This window comes from Pteropus medius, unplaced genomic scaffold (assembly GCF_902729225.1).
Source record: "Pteropus medius unplaced genomic scaffold, Ma_sr-lr_union100, whole genome shotgun sequence".
In the NCBI taxonomy this organism is placed as follows: Eukaryota; Metazoa; Chordata; class Mammalia; order Chiroptera; family Pteropodidae; genus Pteropus; species Pteropus medius.
In genome coordinates, this window is record NW_024349227.1 from 2,121,182 (window position 1) to 2,137,063 (window position 15,882).

General features: G+C 47.7%; 1 long non-coding RNA gene across 6 annotated transcripts in view; it reads right to left on the minus strand.

Moving 5' to 3' along the window:
• The window catches only part of LOC120617969 (uncharacterized), a 47,941-nt gene extending 37,399 nt beyond the window's left edge, over positions 1-10,542 (minus strand). For 5 of the 6 annotated variants that reach the window (XR_005657107.1, XR_005657106.1, XR_005657109.1 and 2 more), the window contains exon 1: positions 9,510-10,542. This is a non-coding gene — a long non-coding RNA (uncharacterized LOC120617969). The remainder of the gene's footprint in view (positions 1-9,509) is intronic. The other variant, XR_005657110.1, reaches the window with a different exon arrangement.
• Between the last annotated feature and the right edge of the window lie 5,340 nt (positions 10,543-15,882).

Here is a 15,882-nt window from a genome sequence, read left to right on the forward strand (position 1 = left end):
CCTTCCCTAAAAAGGGCTGTGGCTGAGCCAGAGCTGCTGGAGATGACTGATTGAATCTTTTAAATTGATGTTCTGGACATCTCAACCGTAATTATCTATAGCTCAGGCTGTCTCTACCCAAGCTGACTCAGTACTAATGTGCCCTGTGGCATCCTTCCAATACTCCCCTTGAAATAGACTTGGGCTTTGTCTTTCCAATTATCTACCTGTGCTGCCCATCACAAAAGGAAGGAATGGCTGGGGCAGGATTGTGTCCCTGTTCCAGAGTCTGTCCATCAGTCAGTCAACAACCATTTAGGAGCCCTTCAGAGGCAAATGACTATTTGATTCACTCTGATCTTTAACCACCTGCTCTCTCATACTATTTTCTAATTGTATTCATCTTCATTTTTCTCTCTGAAATAGTCATTCATTCAACAAAGATGTAATGAACTTGAGAGTCAATCCAGTATGATAAAGAACACTGGCTCTGGAGCCAGATTTGATGGGTTTGAACCCCAGCTCTTCCACTTACTGGCTCCGTGATCTTAGGCAAACTGTACCTCAGATACCTCACCTACAAACTGGAAATAATCAAATACTTACTCATAGAGTTATTGCACAGGGCAGATGAGTTAATATGTAACCTGCCTTGGAGGGTTTCTGGCACATAACACTGTAGATGTATGTATTTGCTATTAAAATAATAATTATTACTATGTGTAAAGCACAGTGCTAGACTAGGAAGATAAACAGTGACTAATGTATAAATTCCCTCATGGACATCTTAGCAAGAAGCTGCATCTTACAATTATGGTGAGTGGAAGGAAGTAGAAGTACAGGGGCTGGGAGAGATGTAACGGGGGAGAGGGCACCTGAGCTGGACTGAGATGTCAGGGAAGGCTCCCTTGAGGAAGTAGCACTGAGTTGAGTTCCAAAGGATGGGTGGGAGATGGCTGGGCAAATAATTGGGAGAGAAAGAGACAGAAGGTGAGGGCTGTGGCAGGGAGAAGAAGCCTTTGAGGAAGTGAAAGGCTTATGTTAATGGAGTTCACAGAGGTCCTCAGAGTGAGAGCTTGGAGGGCAGGAGATGAAGAACCTGGGAGAGTCAGGAGACCATCAGTATGGTCCACATAAAAGTAGATACAACACCAATGGCACCACATATGAAAGAAATAATTCATAAGCTGGACTTTATTAGAAATTTATGTGAAAGACACTGTTAAGAGAATGAGAAGACAAGCCACAGGCTGGGAGAAATATTTGCAAAAGACATGGCTGATGAAAGACTGTGATTTAGATATATAAAGAACACTTAAAGCTCAAAATAAGAAAACAAGCAATCTGATTAAAAAATAGGCAAAAAAATCTGAACAGATATTTCACCAAAGAAGATATAAAAATGGCAAATAAGCATATGAAAAGATGCTCCACTATAATGGAGATACTATAATGGTAGATCCATTTATTATACATTTGTCAGCAGGAAAATACAAATTGAAACAAGAGAGACCACTACACACCTATGAGAATGGCAAAAATCCAGAACACTGACAACACGAAATGCTGGCAAAGATGTGGAGCAACAGGAGCTCATTCATTGCTGGTGGGAATGCAAATGGTACAGCTGCTTCGGAAGAGTTTGGCGGTCTCTACGAAAATAAACATATTCTTACCATACGATCTAGCAATCGCACTACTTGATATCTACCCAAAGGAGTTAAAAACCTATGTCTACACCAACCTGCACATAATATTTGTAGCAGCTTTATTAATATTTGCCAGAACTTGGAAGCAAACAAGATGCCTTTCACTAGGTGAATGTATAAATAAACTGTGGTACCTCCAGACAGTGGAATATTATTCAACACTAAAAAGAAATGAGTTATCAAATCATGAAAAGACATAGAGGAATATTAAATATACATTACTAAATAAAAGAAGTCAATCTAAAAGAGCTACATATTGTATAATTTCAACTATATGACATTCTGGAAAAGATAAAACCATGGACACAGTAAAAATATCAGTGGTTGCTAGGGGTAGGGGATGAGTAGGTAGAGCACAGAGGATTTTTAGGGCAGTGAAACTACTCTGTATGATACTATAATACTGGATCCATGTCATTATACATTTGTCAAAACCGTAGAATGTACAACAGCAAGAGTAAACCTAATGTAAACTACGGACTTTGGAACTTTGGGGTGTTGGTGCAGGTTCATCAGTTGTAACAAATGTACCAAGTCAGTGGAGGATGTTGATAGTGGGGAAGGGTGTGCACGTGTGTGGGGGGGCATATAGGAGCTCTCTATACTTTCTGTTTAGTTTTGGTGAACCTAAAACTGCTCTAAAAAAATAGTCTCTGACAGGAGGAGAAGGGGAGGGGAAGGGAGGAAGGAGGGGAGGAGAAGGGGAGGGACAAGAGGGAAGGGGAGGGAGGGGAAGGGAGGGAAGAAGAGGGGGGAGGGGAGGGGGAAAGGAAAGAGAATGGAGAAGGGAAGGAGAAGGGGAAGGGGAAGGAGAACGCCAGGCCCTAGAATTTGGAGATAACTCTCTGAGGGTCTCCTGGCGGAGGAGTGGGCCCGGGAGTGAGAGATCATTTCTGCCTTAGACATATCACATCTGGGAAGCATGAGCAGCAGCCAGGCGGGGCCGTCCAGCAGGCATTCAGATTCAGGGCTCCAAAGCTCAGAGATGAGGTATAGATCTGGGAGGCATCTGCATGTGAAAGACGGTTTAGGCTGGAAGTGGAGAGACTGCCCAGGACGACATGAAGAGATAGAAAAACAGTAGCCCAGTCTCTGCAAGGGTTACATGTGGCCCTTCCTGTGCACCCAGCCGCCCCTCTGCCCTCCCTCTGAACCCCAACATTGTGCCTTCTTGCCAGTCCACACCAAAACACAAGCAGCTGGAGCTCCCCCTCTTGGGAAATAAAACCTTGGTCAGACTCCAGGGCCCACAGTTTCGGTGGGGGTGGGTTTGGCAAACTGAGAATGGGGATGGAGGGAGCAGAGAGGCTTGAGTGTTGGGAAAGTGTCCCAAGGTGTACTGGAACCGACCTCCAAAGGACACTGGGCCCAAGAGGCCAAAGAAAGAGGCTGACAACTCTGGAATTAAACCAAGAGTTTGTTAAGGGAACTTACAAACAGAGCAGTCTTGGGAGGCAAAAAGAGAGTGGACCTCTGTGACTAAGAAAGGGACAGGAGTTTGATATGTATCAGAGGTCCCCAGCCCCCAGGCCACAAACCAGTACTGGTCTACGGCCTGTTAGGAACGGGCCGCACAGCAGGAGGTGAGCGAGCAAAGCTTCGTCTGTATTTGCAGCTGCTCCCCAGCATCACCGCCTCAGCTCCACCTCGGAGCATCAGGCACTGGATTCTCATAGGAGCACTGGTGCCTGGTGCCAAAAATGTTGGTGACAGCTGATATATGTCTCCAGGAACACAGGTGGCTTGTAGCCACAAGGCACAGGCTTGTTAAGAGCTGTATATTCCAACGCAGTAAACCGCTTATCTCTGTTAAGAACACGCCTTTCAGGTGATACGGGCCCACTCCTCCCAGGTGGAACTGGCCGTCACCGAGAGCAACTTGTTCTTAAGATGGTGACAGTAACGTCAAGCAGCAGAAGCCATTCTGCCTATCGTTAAGGGACAGAGAAATATAGGAAGCTACTGTGGGGAGAGGAGAACCACTAGGAAGGGGAAGAAGTGAGTGAGGGAAAGGAGCGGAGAGGGGTGAGGAGAGAAGAAAAGAGAGAGGCCCGGGGAGCCGACCCGGAGGGAATATCGCTGACTTTACCTTTTAACTTCTGGTGGCCTCACATCTACCTACAGCGGGAGAGGGAGCTTCTTAACAAATATACAAACACAGATGTGCGTGTCGGTCTGGGTGTGAATATGGGTGGCAAGAGGGACACAGAAGTGGATATGAGTGGAGACAGAGACGTGTGGATGCAGCGCACACGACGGGATTAGAGAAAGAGAAATGGGAAAGGTCTAAAAATAAGGGGCCCGCGCTGCTCCCACCGCCACGGGTCTGTTTTCACTTCCTTGTATGCACACAATTTCACCTCACTATAATCTTAATGATGATGGAATTCTATATGCCACTCCCCAGCCCCACACTCACACACATAGACTTGAGAAGCAAACACACTCGTAGTCCCTGCCTTGTCGAGACAGGGAGGCCAAATGTTCTAGACTCCGACTCATTAGCATCAATTACCAGCTGAGGGAAGCAAAGCTGCCCTCATCCAACAAAGTCCTAGACCACAGACAGCAAACGCCTTACTAGCCATCTCTCCTTCTGGCAATTTTCCTAGCCCTCCGCCCTTCCTCCCTGCCCCCTGCCCCCACCGCATCCCCAGCCTGGGCACGGCTGTTTGCACTAACTAGTCTTTGCATCTGCTTTGAGTTTCCCCATCCTCCATCCTTTTTCCTCTGCAGCCCTCACTGTCCCTCTCTCTCCTGGTCACTGACTCCTTGGTTGTGGGCGCGGCCTCCTCCCCAGGACTATAGCATCTCGGCTTTTTCTAAGAATCAGTTGTTCTTAATTAGTTCCTTGGTCTGAGGTAGACAGCAGGCCTTCGCACAGGTGACAGTCCTTATGCAATCCCTGCCTTCTGTCTTCCTGAGGGCCCGAGACAGCCGGGCGCCAGCGACTCCACCGTGGACTAAGCAAGCGCTTTTCCATATCTGTATGGCATCAGTTTTACTGACTGCATTATATCCTGTCTACAAGATGTCCTCTACCTAACCACTGCATAGGGTTGAAAATGTTGGGCAATTACTTTTTTTAAAAAGGGAGCAGGGGAGGAATTTTCTCCCTGAAACTGTTCCCTACGAGCCTGAGGAGTGCATGCCTCCTGCTTCTGGGCAGTTAAGTCCTAGAACTGTCAGCTCTGGGGAGAGCCTGGGACCATGGTGTTTACCTAGGTCCTGCCTTACCTGCCCCAACTCCCTGTAGCACTGGCGGGGGAGGGGGGTCCCAATGCCAAGGCAGATAGGTCACTGTCATTGGATGTGCCACATTGCTTTATAAGCTGCCTTGGGTGCCTACCTCAGCCCCAGTAATCCACAAGGATCCTAAGGGCTGGGTCACGTTCTCGGCAGCTCTCTCCACCCAGCGTTTGGCTCAGGGCCTGGCACAGAGCAAATGCTGAGGGCACACTTGCTCTCTGCCAGCACAAATGCTTTACGTGTATTGGCAGCCGAAGAGGTAAATGACGCAAGTGTTCCCATTTTATAGGTTCTGAGACTGAAGCCCAGAGAGGTTCATTAACATGCCCATGGGCACACAGGTAAGAGAGACTCCACCCATTTTCAGGCTCCTGGGTTTCTTGATGAAACATCCCTGAAATATTCACGTAGCAGCAGAAATTTAAAACCAGCTCCAGGTCTGGGAGGGATGACTCAGAGGAGGCTTTGCCCCCAACTCTGCTCTGCTGAGCAATAGGCGGCTTCAAAGGATTTAGAGATTTCCCCTGGAGGTGAAATAATGATCATACGTGCCTTTATTACAATGAGACCTGTACTACTTTTACATAAACTTTTGAAAGCATTTTCCCAGCAAACAGCTTCTTAGGGCAAGTGTCATGCCTATTTTTGATAAAGCAACTGACGCCCCGAGAGAAGTGACTCTTCCTAGGTTACTTCATGGGGAAAAGGGGCAGGAATGGCATCTGTGAGCTAGAAAGACTTTCAGAACAGGATGGAGCTTATTTTTACTCCACATTTGGAGGAAAGCCCTCCCTCTGCCATTCCCCAGGGGCTCAAGGTGATGGGCGGACAGGTCTCTGTGCTCAGGGGCTGGGTGTCTGCCGTGGCACTCTTCAGCACAACCTGCTCCCTCCTTGGAGGCAGAGGCTGAATTTCTAGCACTCGGCGGTGCAGGGTGGCACAGGGCCCCTCCGCCTCAATGGCTGCACACTCCAAAGCTGACTTTATGAAGGAGGACCAGCAGTTATTTCCCACATAAAACACCTTTATGGACTTGCAAATGCCAGCTCTAAAATGGGCTGCCTGAGTAAGCCACGTCAGTCAGTCACAGAGAAGCTGGCCAACTCCACCAAGAAAGTCCTCTAAACCGAAGTCTGGGTGGCCCAGCAGTTTCACCATCACCTCTTTGAGCTAGGAGCAGGCAGCAATTGAGACAGACAGTCCATATGCCCTCAGGCAAAGTGTGTCACTTGGGACGTCTGTACAGGTGTGCACGTGCACACTTGATAAACCTCCCCAGATATATGGACATGGAGGGGACTTCTAGAAACTGCATGACCACATGATTACAGCAAGACTCCAGGGACTTACTCCTTCTCCCACAGCCACATGATTGGACCAGCGGTGGAAGCCAACCTGAGCTTGGCCAATCAGATTTCTTCCTTCAGAATTTGGATTTGGAGCCAAGAGAGTCCAGTAAGGTCTGGCTTCCTTACAAACAAGAGGAATGTGAAACTTCAGAAACGTTAGTGGTGGCCGTCTCCTCCGCGTAGGCCAGTGGAGAGGAGGCCAGTCCGCAGCGAGAGAGAAGAATGAGTCAGACCTGAAAGGAGAAGGCCCAGTGGCATCTGTGCCCTAGGGCTCCATGATACCCCAGGATTTTCTCATAAAGTTCCCATTTTTGCTTAGAGTTGGTTTCTGTTACTTACAACCAATAAAGAGTTAATACAGTTGCCCTGTAACTCAGTTTTTCTCAACTAGGAGTGATTTTGTCCCCCAGGGGACATTTGGCAATGTTGGGTGACGTTATTGATTATCACAACTGAGGGGCCAGGAATGCAACTGGCATTTGGTGGGTAGAGCCCAGGGATACTGCCAACCACCCTACAGTGCACAGGGCAGCCCCCCACAACACAGAACTATCCAGTCCAAATGTCAATAGTGCCAAAGGGGCAAAACCCTGGTACAACTGCACACACTGCCTACGTCCAGGGCAGAACCACCGTCATACAAAAGAAGGTTCTATGCTCTGCATGTGGCAAGATTATTTTATATTAAGTGATAATATTCTGGTGGCAAGAATTCTTAACTTTGGTAATGGGGAGAGTATCAGTTAGTGCCGCTTCTCTGAAGAATCATTTAACAATAATGGGGGCCTTAAAATGTTCACTCTTGCATCTAGTCATTGACTTTGTAGAATTTATTCTTGGTAGAAAATCTTAATTCAGAGATATACACAAAGGTTTTTACAGAAGGATGTTCATTGCAGCTTTATTTATAATGGTGAAAAATGGAAACAACTTAAATATCCAAATATTGTCTATTGGTTACGTAAATTATGATGCATTCATGTCACAGAATAATATATGTGGCACTTAAAATTATGCTTGTGAAAGTTATTTAAGAACACAGAGAAATGCTCATTTTGTTAACTGAAAAACCAGAGTATAAAAGTTTTGAAATATATATAAGCACAGAAAAAGGGCTACAGGGACATATATCAAAACATTAACTGTGGCTATTCTCTAGGGAGTAGGATCGCAGCTAGTATATTTTCCTATTTTTTAAAAGTATTTTTCAATTTTTCTTCAATAAAACATGTATTTTTATAATTAGGAAGAAGCCATACTAAAAAATAAGAATTGAGGATGGTGTAAGTTTATTCATTCATCCAGAAATAAATGTATACATCAAGGGCCTTCCATGTACCAGACATGGTGTACAAAAGACAAGGCTCCCGCCCGCAAGACATTTCCAGTCAAGGAGAAACACTTTAAAGTTGCCAACCACTTTCAAATTCATTATCATAGAAATTCCCTGAAAAGGCTTCATTATTAATAGTTAAATTGCTACCATTTGTTGCGAGCTTATTGTACAAGTACTAGGTGCCTTACAGTTTGGATGTCATGATCTCTGCACGACACCCCAAAGAAATATAGTCAAATCTTGGTCAAGGTCACACGGCTGTTGGCAGGGACCAGGATTCAAACTAGATCCATTTACCCCAAGAACCAATTACCTGTCTATTCTGCCCCAAATGAGATAGCAGACAGGAGTCATCGAGGAAGATTTTAGGATTGAGAGAGCCAGACAGTAGAAAGGAACATTAAGGGGGCAAAGTAGGCCACCGGCCGGGCATCCGACTGGAGGGCCAAGGTGAAGTGGTAGTGTCAGGGAAAGTGGTAGGGTCAGGGGTCAGGGGTCAAAAGCCAGGGGCGATGCTCTGAGGTCCTCATGGGAAGGAAGGACAAGATGGGCGGTAAAGGGAAGAAGAGAGGAAAGAGCAAAACCGGTTCAGAAACGGGTCAGACAGAAGAGCGGTTCGCCTCAGGTTGGAATAGCTGCGGCTGTGGCCAAAAAGCGGCAAACGGAGCACGGCCCTCTGCAGAGGCGAGTCTGTGAGACAAGGTTCTGAAAGCGAGAGGCAGGCACAGAGGGGACTGCGCTTCTGCTGCAGGCCACAAGCCCGGGGGTGGGGGGTGGGGACAGGGGCGTCGGGGACCAGGAGTTGCACTGGGCCTGGCCGGAGATCAGGGGAAAGGCCCCTGCTTCCTTGGGGATGGAGAAGCCAGGACAGGCGGGTGTGGGGGAATGGGCAGCCCCAGAAGTAAAACTGGAGCCTGGTAGGAACTTGGGATAGTTTGTTAACTTTGCAAACTGAACTGGGTAACAAGCTGGATGCCTGAGGAACATGCGCTGGGCGGTTTGCGCCCAGGACGGGGGACTGGGTCCTGCTCTTCTACCAGCCAGCTGACCAGGCAGAACAGCCCACTCAAGGCCAGCAGAGGCAGAGGGTGGTGGGGCAAGGCTCTAGAATCCACTACACCCTGGTTCAAGTCCTGGCACCGGCACTTACTGGCTGTGTGACTTAACATATTTACTTTGTCCAAGCCTCAACTTCCTCATGCATAAAATGAGGACAATAATAGTAACTGGGGAGATGATGACACTTAAGTGAAATAACACACGTGGAAAGCCTGGAATATTAAAAAATAAATGTAAACTCTTATCTCTAAGATCCATAAAGCCACAGTGCTTCTCGGTCAGGGGTGGGGACGCTAGGCCTAATGGGAGTGTCACTCAGGCGCCGCACAGGTTGTCCCACCCTCTGGTCTTCAGGTCCTTCCCGGGATCCCGGAAAAATGATGTGGCTTAGGGAAGCCCAAGCCTCCTACTTTCTACAGGTACATTTTAGAATCGCCCATCAGGCTGGGTCAAGAATTAGTCTGTAATTAAATTGCAGATGTGGGAAGAGAGAATCCTCCCATTTTAGCCTCTGACCCCGTGAAGCACAAGAGGGCAAGTGTAATGACCCCAGATGAGGAAACCAGTCCCAGGGACAAAACAAGATTGGGCCAAGGTGGCAAAGGAAGCTGAGGTGGAGCCCAGACCCAGTCTGCTCTGGCCTGTACCATGTAGTGTTGCCATCAAACGGGCTTGATGTCAGGGCTGAAGGCCCCAGTGATCAGAAGTCACACCCAGAGCCCCCTACCCAATTCAAGTATTGGTTAGGTTTAGGGGAGATAATTCTAGATGATGAGAAATGTCTAGAAGCCTCAGCAAATAAATCTAATTCTTAGCTCCACAACTTACAAGTTCTGAGGACTTGAGCACCTTCCGTCCTCTTTCGCGGCCTCCTCTTCCTCACTCGTGAAGCAAAGCAGTTGTCCTTGAGGCCTCCAAAATCCCTCTCCGCGGATTCTCCGGGGCTCCCAGGCATTCAGCAGAGGGTGTGTAAGGACAAATCTCAAGCTGGGACCTCATTGTCTTTCACAGGATACAGATGCCAGGGATAGTTGGCTGATTGTCCTTCTTCCTGTACAGCCCCCAACCCTCTGGCCCCTGCTTCCCAAAATGGACCTGTCCCCTCTCCATCTAATTCTCCATGCTTGGTTCCCTGTGTCTCTCCTCTCTCCGGGCTGCAGCTAGCTGGAGGGGAGGGAGGAGGCTGCATTCATAACAGCCTTGACCATACCTACCAAGTATGTCAACCCACAGCCTTCATCTCCACCCACTCCACATGCTCAGACACTGAATCGTCTCCAGTCTCTCCTCGCCTCCCTGCATCCTATGCCCCAACCACAGGAGTCTGACAGATTCTGAGGTAAACAGCTGGAAGTTCCTTACAGCTGGCCCCTTTGCTGGGGGGGATGGGAGCCCTCTGAACTGGGCATCTCAGAGGAAGACGACTGGGGTCTCTGCTTACCAAGTCTTTTCTGTTCCTTTTGTCCTTTTACTGCTCCCTGTGCATGAGCGTGGAAGGAGCAGTCACCAGTTATTTGCCTGACACTTCAAGGATGATGCGGAAGCCCAAGAAGGTCCAATGGCTTGTTCAAGTTCACACCAGGAGCAGGAGAAGGAAGCCACTCACCAGTGTCTGATAGTGTAAAAGTGGAAATTCTCCAGTTTCAGGGAGGCGGTATCTCCAGGCGCCAGCCCCAAGGGAGAGCAGTAACTCAGTTACAGGGAGGTGATGTCCCCGGGCGCCAGCCCCAGGGAGAAGCACAACATTCCAAGGTAAAGATGATAAAACTGTCTATTAGGCCCTGTTTGATCTAAGAGTTCCCCGAATACCTTTGTCTGTGTACAAAAAGTTAACGACTAACTTCTGCTTCTTGTATAATCTATCTGTTCATTCAAAGATGTAGTAGGAGACCTTATAAGCTGCCTCCTCTGGAAGCTCGGGGCTGATTTTCTCTAACCCTGCGTGGTAGAGAGTCAGTCGCCAGCCGGCTAATAAAGACTCATAATTAATCTCAATTGGCTCCGTGGGTCTTAGAATTGTTCGCGCCATAACAATAGGTGCTTGGCTAGGTCACCAGGCTGCTCTGTGCCCCTCGCCCTATTACATCCCGATGGTGGGTGGGGAAATAGGGAGGATGGGGGCTCTGTCTTCTAAGTCAGTTCACTGTGTGGATTCAGGGAGAACTCAAAACTGGCAGGGGTGAGAGTGAGGAGTGGCAAAGGGAAAAAAGATAAATCAGAGACCACACACCTGGAAGAAAGGAGGCTTCGGTCTGTGGCCCCTGCCAGCTCCCAGGGCGGCACAGCACGCCCCTCCTATTGAATCTTGAATTAAAAGAACCAGACTTACATGGGAATAGGCGTTCAGCTACACTTAATCTGTGGCAAAGACTGCCCCTCCCAGAGAGCTGAGACAAATCAAAGCTCCCTCCACGGAGCACTCACTCTCCGGGGAGTCTGAGGCAGAAAAGACTTGGAAAACTACAAAAAAATACATAAGGAAAAAGAGGAGCACTGGGAGCAGCAGGTGTGTGAGAGACGCAGGCGCAGAGAGCACTGGCTTGCAGGCCACGCTCGCTTCGCCCGTCTCCTCGCCCCCAGCTTCAGGGATAGGACAGTTGGTATCCTTAGCTCGGGGTCCTTGCAGCGAGCCCCTGCCTCCACGCACCGGGCCCGACCGAGATCCCGCCTGTGATTTCCCTCCATCTCTGTCTCCAGTAACTTAAAACCTTCACTAACCACACGCCTTCCCATTCAGGCCTCTTAAGCCTTTGCAACTGCTGCTTTGTCTGGCTGCAGTGTCCTTGGGTTGGGTTTTGTCACTTGCAATAAAAAGGCTAACGTAAGAGAATCCTCATCTCGGAGGGCAGAAAAGACACTGTCAAGTACGAGGACTTTGGAGGCAAATCGCCCAGATTCAAGTCCTTGTGCCTCCTATCTGTTTGACCCGAAGCAAGTCATTTAACTTCTCTGTACCTCGGTTTACTCATCTGTCAAATGGGTTCGTAATTACCTAACACACAGGGTTGTTGTTAATAAGTTAATATCTGTAAATATCTGATTAGAAGAGTTCACTATGTAAGCGCAGGCCTTTATCTCTACTTTGACCACGTCCTGCTGAATAGGCTGGCAAAGCCTCCTTTCCAAAGCAGAGGTGTGAGTCCCCCATTCGGCCAGATGGGCCACACTTGGTTCTGCAACCTGGGAGCATTCCCTGAGAGCACTGTCTTCCAAGGCCACGTCTGGGAGCCGGAGGCTTAGACCATCAATGGGGGAGAGTCTAAGTGGGGGTAGCAGCGTGGAGGAGGAGAGTGAGGGAGGCAGGAAATGAGGGAGCATGCACATGGGACACTCTCGGAAGCCCTTGTCCTTGTGCAGTACCAGCGAAGGGACACCTGCTGGCTCTGCGGAGGGCAGAGAGAAGACCTCTAGCTCTGTGGATGCCGGCTTCTCATCCTCACAGCAGCTGGCTTCCTCCTAGAAAGTCTGAAGTCAAATACGATTTTTGCCACCAGAAGATTCGTTTCTATTTGAAGCCCCCATTTGGTCTGTTGGAGGAATTCACATTCCTCCAACCATCACCATTTTCTCTCTCAAGAACTCAGAATCCTGGCCTTGTTATGCAAATCAAGCATTTGTGCCCCGTCCTTTACCTTTCAAAGCTTCCTCAAATTGCGCAGAAACATTTTCACCTGCATTGTAGAAGAAAGAAAGGAGGCGAGTGGGGCATGGGGTGTGGTGGGGGATAATTAAATAAATCCTGCTGCACTGTGAAAGAAGAGACAGCATAAAGCATTACTATTGTGATGCTCTCCCCAATGAATTAGCACAAAAAGCCCCCTCTCCTATCTGGTACTCAGTAAATATTTGTTGGATGAATGAATGTGAACAATATGTGATTCTGTCTTTCCTGCTCTGGTAAGTTATAAAATCCATGAGGCCAAATCAGCATTAAATCTAGTTTATATGCAGTCTTTGGGGATCCAGGCCAAGGTAAAGGAAATATTTGTTGAAAAGAGGGAAGGGTATTTATTTGGGACCATTCATTTTCTGTACTGCGTGGGGCAGGGTCTGCCCGGCTTGGTATTGGGGCCTGGAGAGTGGCCTGTCCCTCCTCCAAATGAAGTTCTCTGGCTCCCAGACAAACCAGAACTAGGCTGCCCATCCTGTGTGAAGCTCTACTGGGACCACAGGTAGCTCCAGTGAATGACTACCGTGTGGGAACTCACTATTCTCATGCTGAGCTCAAAGTGTGCAAGAAAGAAGAGATGATTCCTGCAAGACAGATTCTAGCCTCAGCTGGGCCCTGCTTTATTCCTGGCAGATTTTTAAGTCTCTCCCTACTGCTGTGACTCACCTGTCTGTCCTTAGTTAGGATTCCTCAGGGGACTCACACTCAGACTCTGGTCACTACCTGTATGCAGAGCATGCTGAGAAATTCTAGCGACGATAATTTCTAAGTAAATTACCTAAGTACAGAAGGTCCACCACAGGAGCTGAGGAAATATGGAGCAGGGACAGAAGGTGGAAATAAGTGATTTGTGCATTAATCACAAAGCAATCAGTGGATGACAAGGGGCCCTGGAGCTACTGGGTTTGTCCAGCTGGACTCAACAGAGAGAAAGGTCATGCTTGCTGAAAAACTCCCATCCATCACCAAGACACCCACTTACCTGACTTCCATGTGCCGGGGCCGCCTATATTCCTTCTTGGCACAGATGCTGCAGTGGCCTGGCTCATTGTCCTCCATCCTCCAGGCCATCCCAGTATCCATATGCCCTGCCACATCTGGCGCCAGGCCACGGAGTCTCCTTGGCCCAGCACAGTACAGAAGAGGGCGTGGCTTTGGCTGGTTGACCTTCAGGAAGCCATTTACTCCATTTACAGCTCCTGAGGTCTGCAAACTGCTCTTCCTGTGCCCTGTACCTTCCCCAGTTACTCAGGGTCCAAGGACAGAGGCCATAAGTGCTCGCTGCTCTCCCCCAGTTTATTCGATTTACCTGTCTGACCCTCCCCAGCTTCTTCCCACACCTGTCAAATCTGCCCTCACCCCTCAGTTGGATGAGCACAGAGGCCCCTGCTGCGGGACGCACCCTCTCACCTTCCCCTGCTCCTCTCTGGTCATGCCCTGACTTGTAGGTCAAACCTTGTTCCCTGAATTCAGATCCATTCGTTTCTGACATTATTTTCATTGCAAGTATGTTATGCCTTCCAGGTCATTTCCATTTTAATGGGTGTAATGTTTTTACACAGGTGTCATACCTGGCAGTGGATTTTGGCAGTGGCAATGGGTTTGGGGGCGGAGGAAGAGTCTTGACCAGAAGTAATATGGGACATCACTTGTAAAATTCTTTATCTTTCAGCAACAAATGAAAAGGAACATCTCTTGCAGAGTTATTAATCTTTTTTAGTAAATCTAATTAAGTTTTTTTCCTCTTTTCTTTGGGAAAAAGGCCCCTTCCCTCAAATTCTGATAATTGCCCTGAAACTGGTGACTCAGATCCTCTGGCTATTGATAAGGGTCATTGGCCCGTTGTTAGCAGAAATGGTGTTAGGCCAGACAGGGCCCTTAGAGTCTGAGAGGGGAGGGAACTTTAGGCCAAAAGTCTTTTTTTTTTTATTCTGTAAGAAATATATTAACCAAGCCTGTTTCTCTTTACTCACTTAATAGGCAAATCAATAATAGAAATTAATAGATATATGATTTAAATAAGTTTGTACCTTTTCCTTGTCTAGAGACGGAGGCGACACTTCAGCGGGAATCTCAAGACTCCGCCCTGACTGAGGCAGACAGTCAGGAGCTCCATGAAACCCCAATAGGCAGGGACTAGGCCTTCCTCAGCAGGAAGCAGATACGGAAGAAGAGACCCCCCGTCCCTCAACATCCATACTAATGGCTCTTAGAAAAGAGTTAATAAGGGGTTTCGGGTCTGCCTCCAAAGACATTGACGTCATCCTATCCTAGAAGGGGTCTGCCCTAATCTACCCACAATTAAGCAAGCCAGAAGGCATTTTTAAGCTAAAAGTAACTTCCACAAAGTGAAACAAGTGAGCAGAGAATTAGGTACCAGTTTAAGCCAGTCACTCACACTTGCACAGTGAAGACCCCAACGACCTTCAACTCACCTGAGCCTCATTATACCATCATTATAATATGATGCATATGCCCAGAAGTTCATTAATATCATTATAACAGACTGAATTCTGGGAATGAGCAGGCGCAAAAAGCAAATGATGAATCACTGAGTCCTGTCCATCTTAGTTGTCAATCAAGGAAGCCCACCCCACTAAGAAAAGTAACCACCCACAGCAAATAGGGATAAAAACCCCAAAGGCTTTGTTACCAGGCCTTTTGAGCCACGCTTCTCTTGCTCATTTACACTTCCACGTCTGGAAGTGTACTTTCCCTTCTAATAAAGCTTTTCCTTTCTGCTGTATTTCAGTGTCTTGCTCAATTCTTTGTCTGAGACATCAAGAACCTGGACAACACACCGGGAGAGGGTCCCCACTCTCGGGTAACAGAAAGGCTATTCCATGGCTCAAATCCACAGCTCTGGATTCAGACCCTCTATTTTAATCTTCGCACACTTCCTAGCTGTGTAACCTTGGGCAAGTCATTTAACTTATCCTATTTCCTCATCAATATCAGAGATAAACGTATCCAGCTCACAGATCTGGGGAGAAGACTTAATATATATATAGTTTAAGATCCTGGTACAAGGTTGAAATTATTCTCCTTAGCATGGCAAGGGTGAGGGTAGAGGATCCAAACTGTCCTTTGCCACTGAATAGCAACCAGCAAGACGGGTTGTTTTAAAGGCACATGCCCCCTAATATCGGCTGTGCTGTGTACTACGTGCCTCTGGGTTTCTACCATTACGCTCATTCCCCTGAATAAGGATTATTTTTTTCCTGAGGGTCCTCCTTGTAAATGTGAAAATCCTATGAAAGTCAGTCACTAATACTACGATGTGAAAAATTTAATCAAAAGATTGTTTTTTGTTTATTTTATTTGTGAAAACACAGAGTGACCTGGGGCTCAGAAACCAGGAAAGAACAAGGGTTGTCCCAGCCCTGGGAAGCGTGTGATATGCCGAGCCCCGAACCAGCTTATCTACGACCTCACCAGCAGCTCTCAGAGGTAGTCGATGGGAAAGGGTTTTTTAAAAGGTAAAGTCAAGATCCTGTACAAATATAAAATTAACATATGTCAATGGTTTAA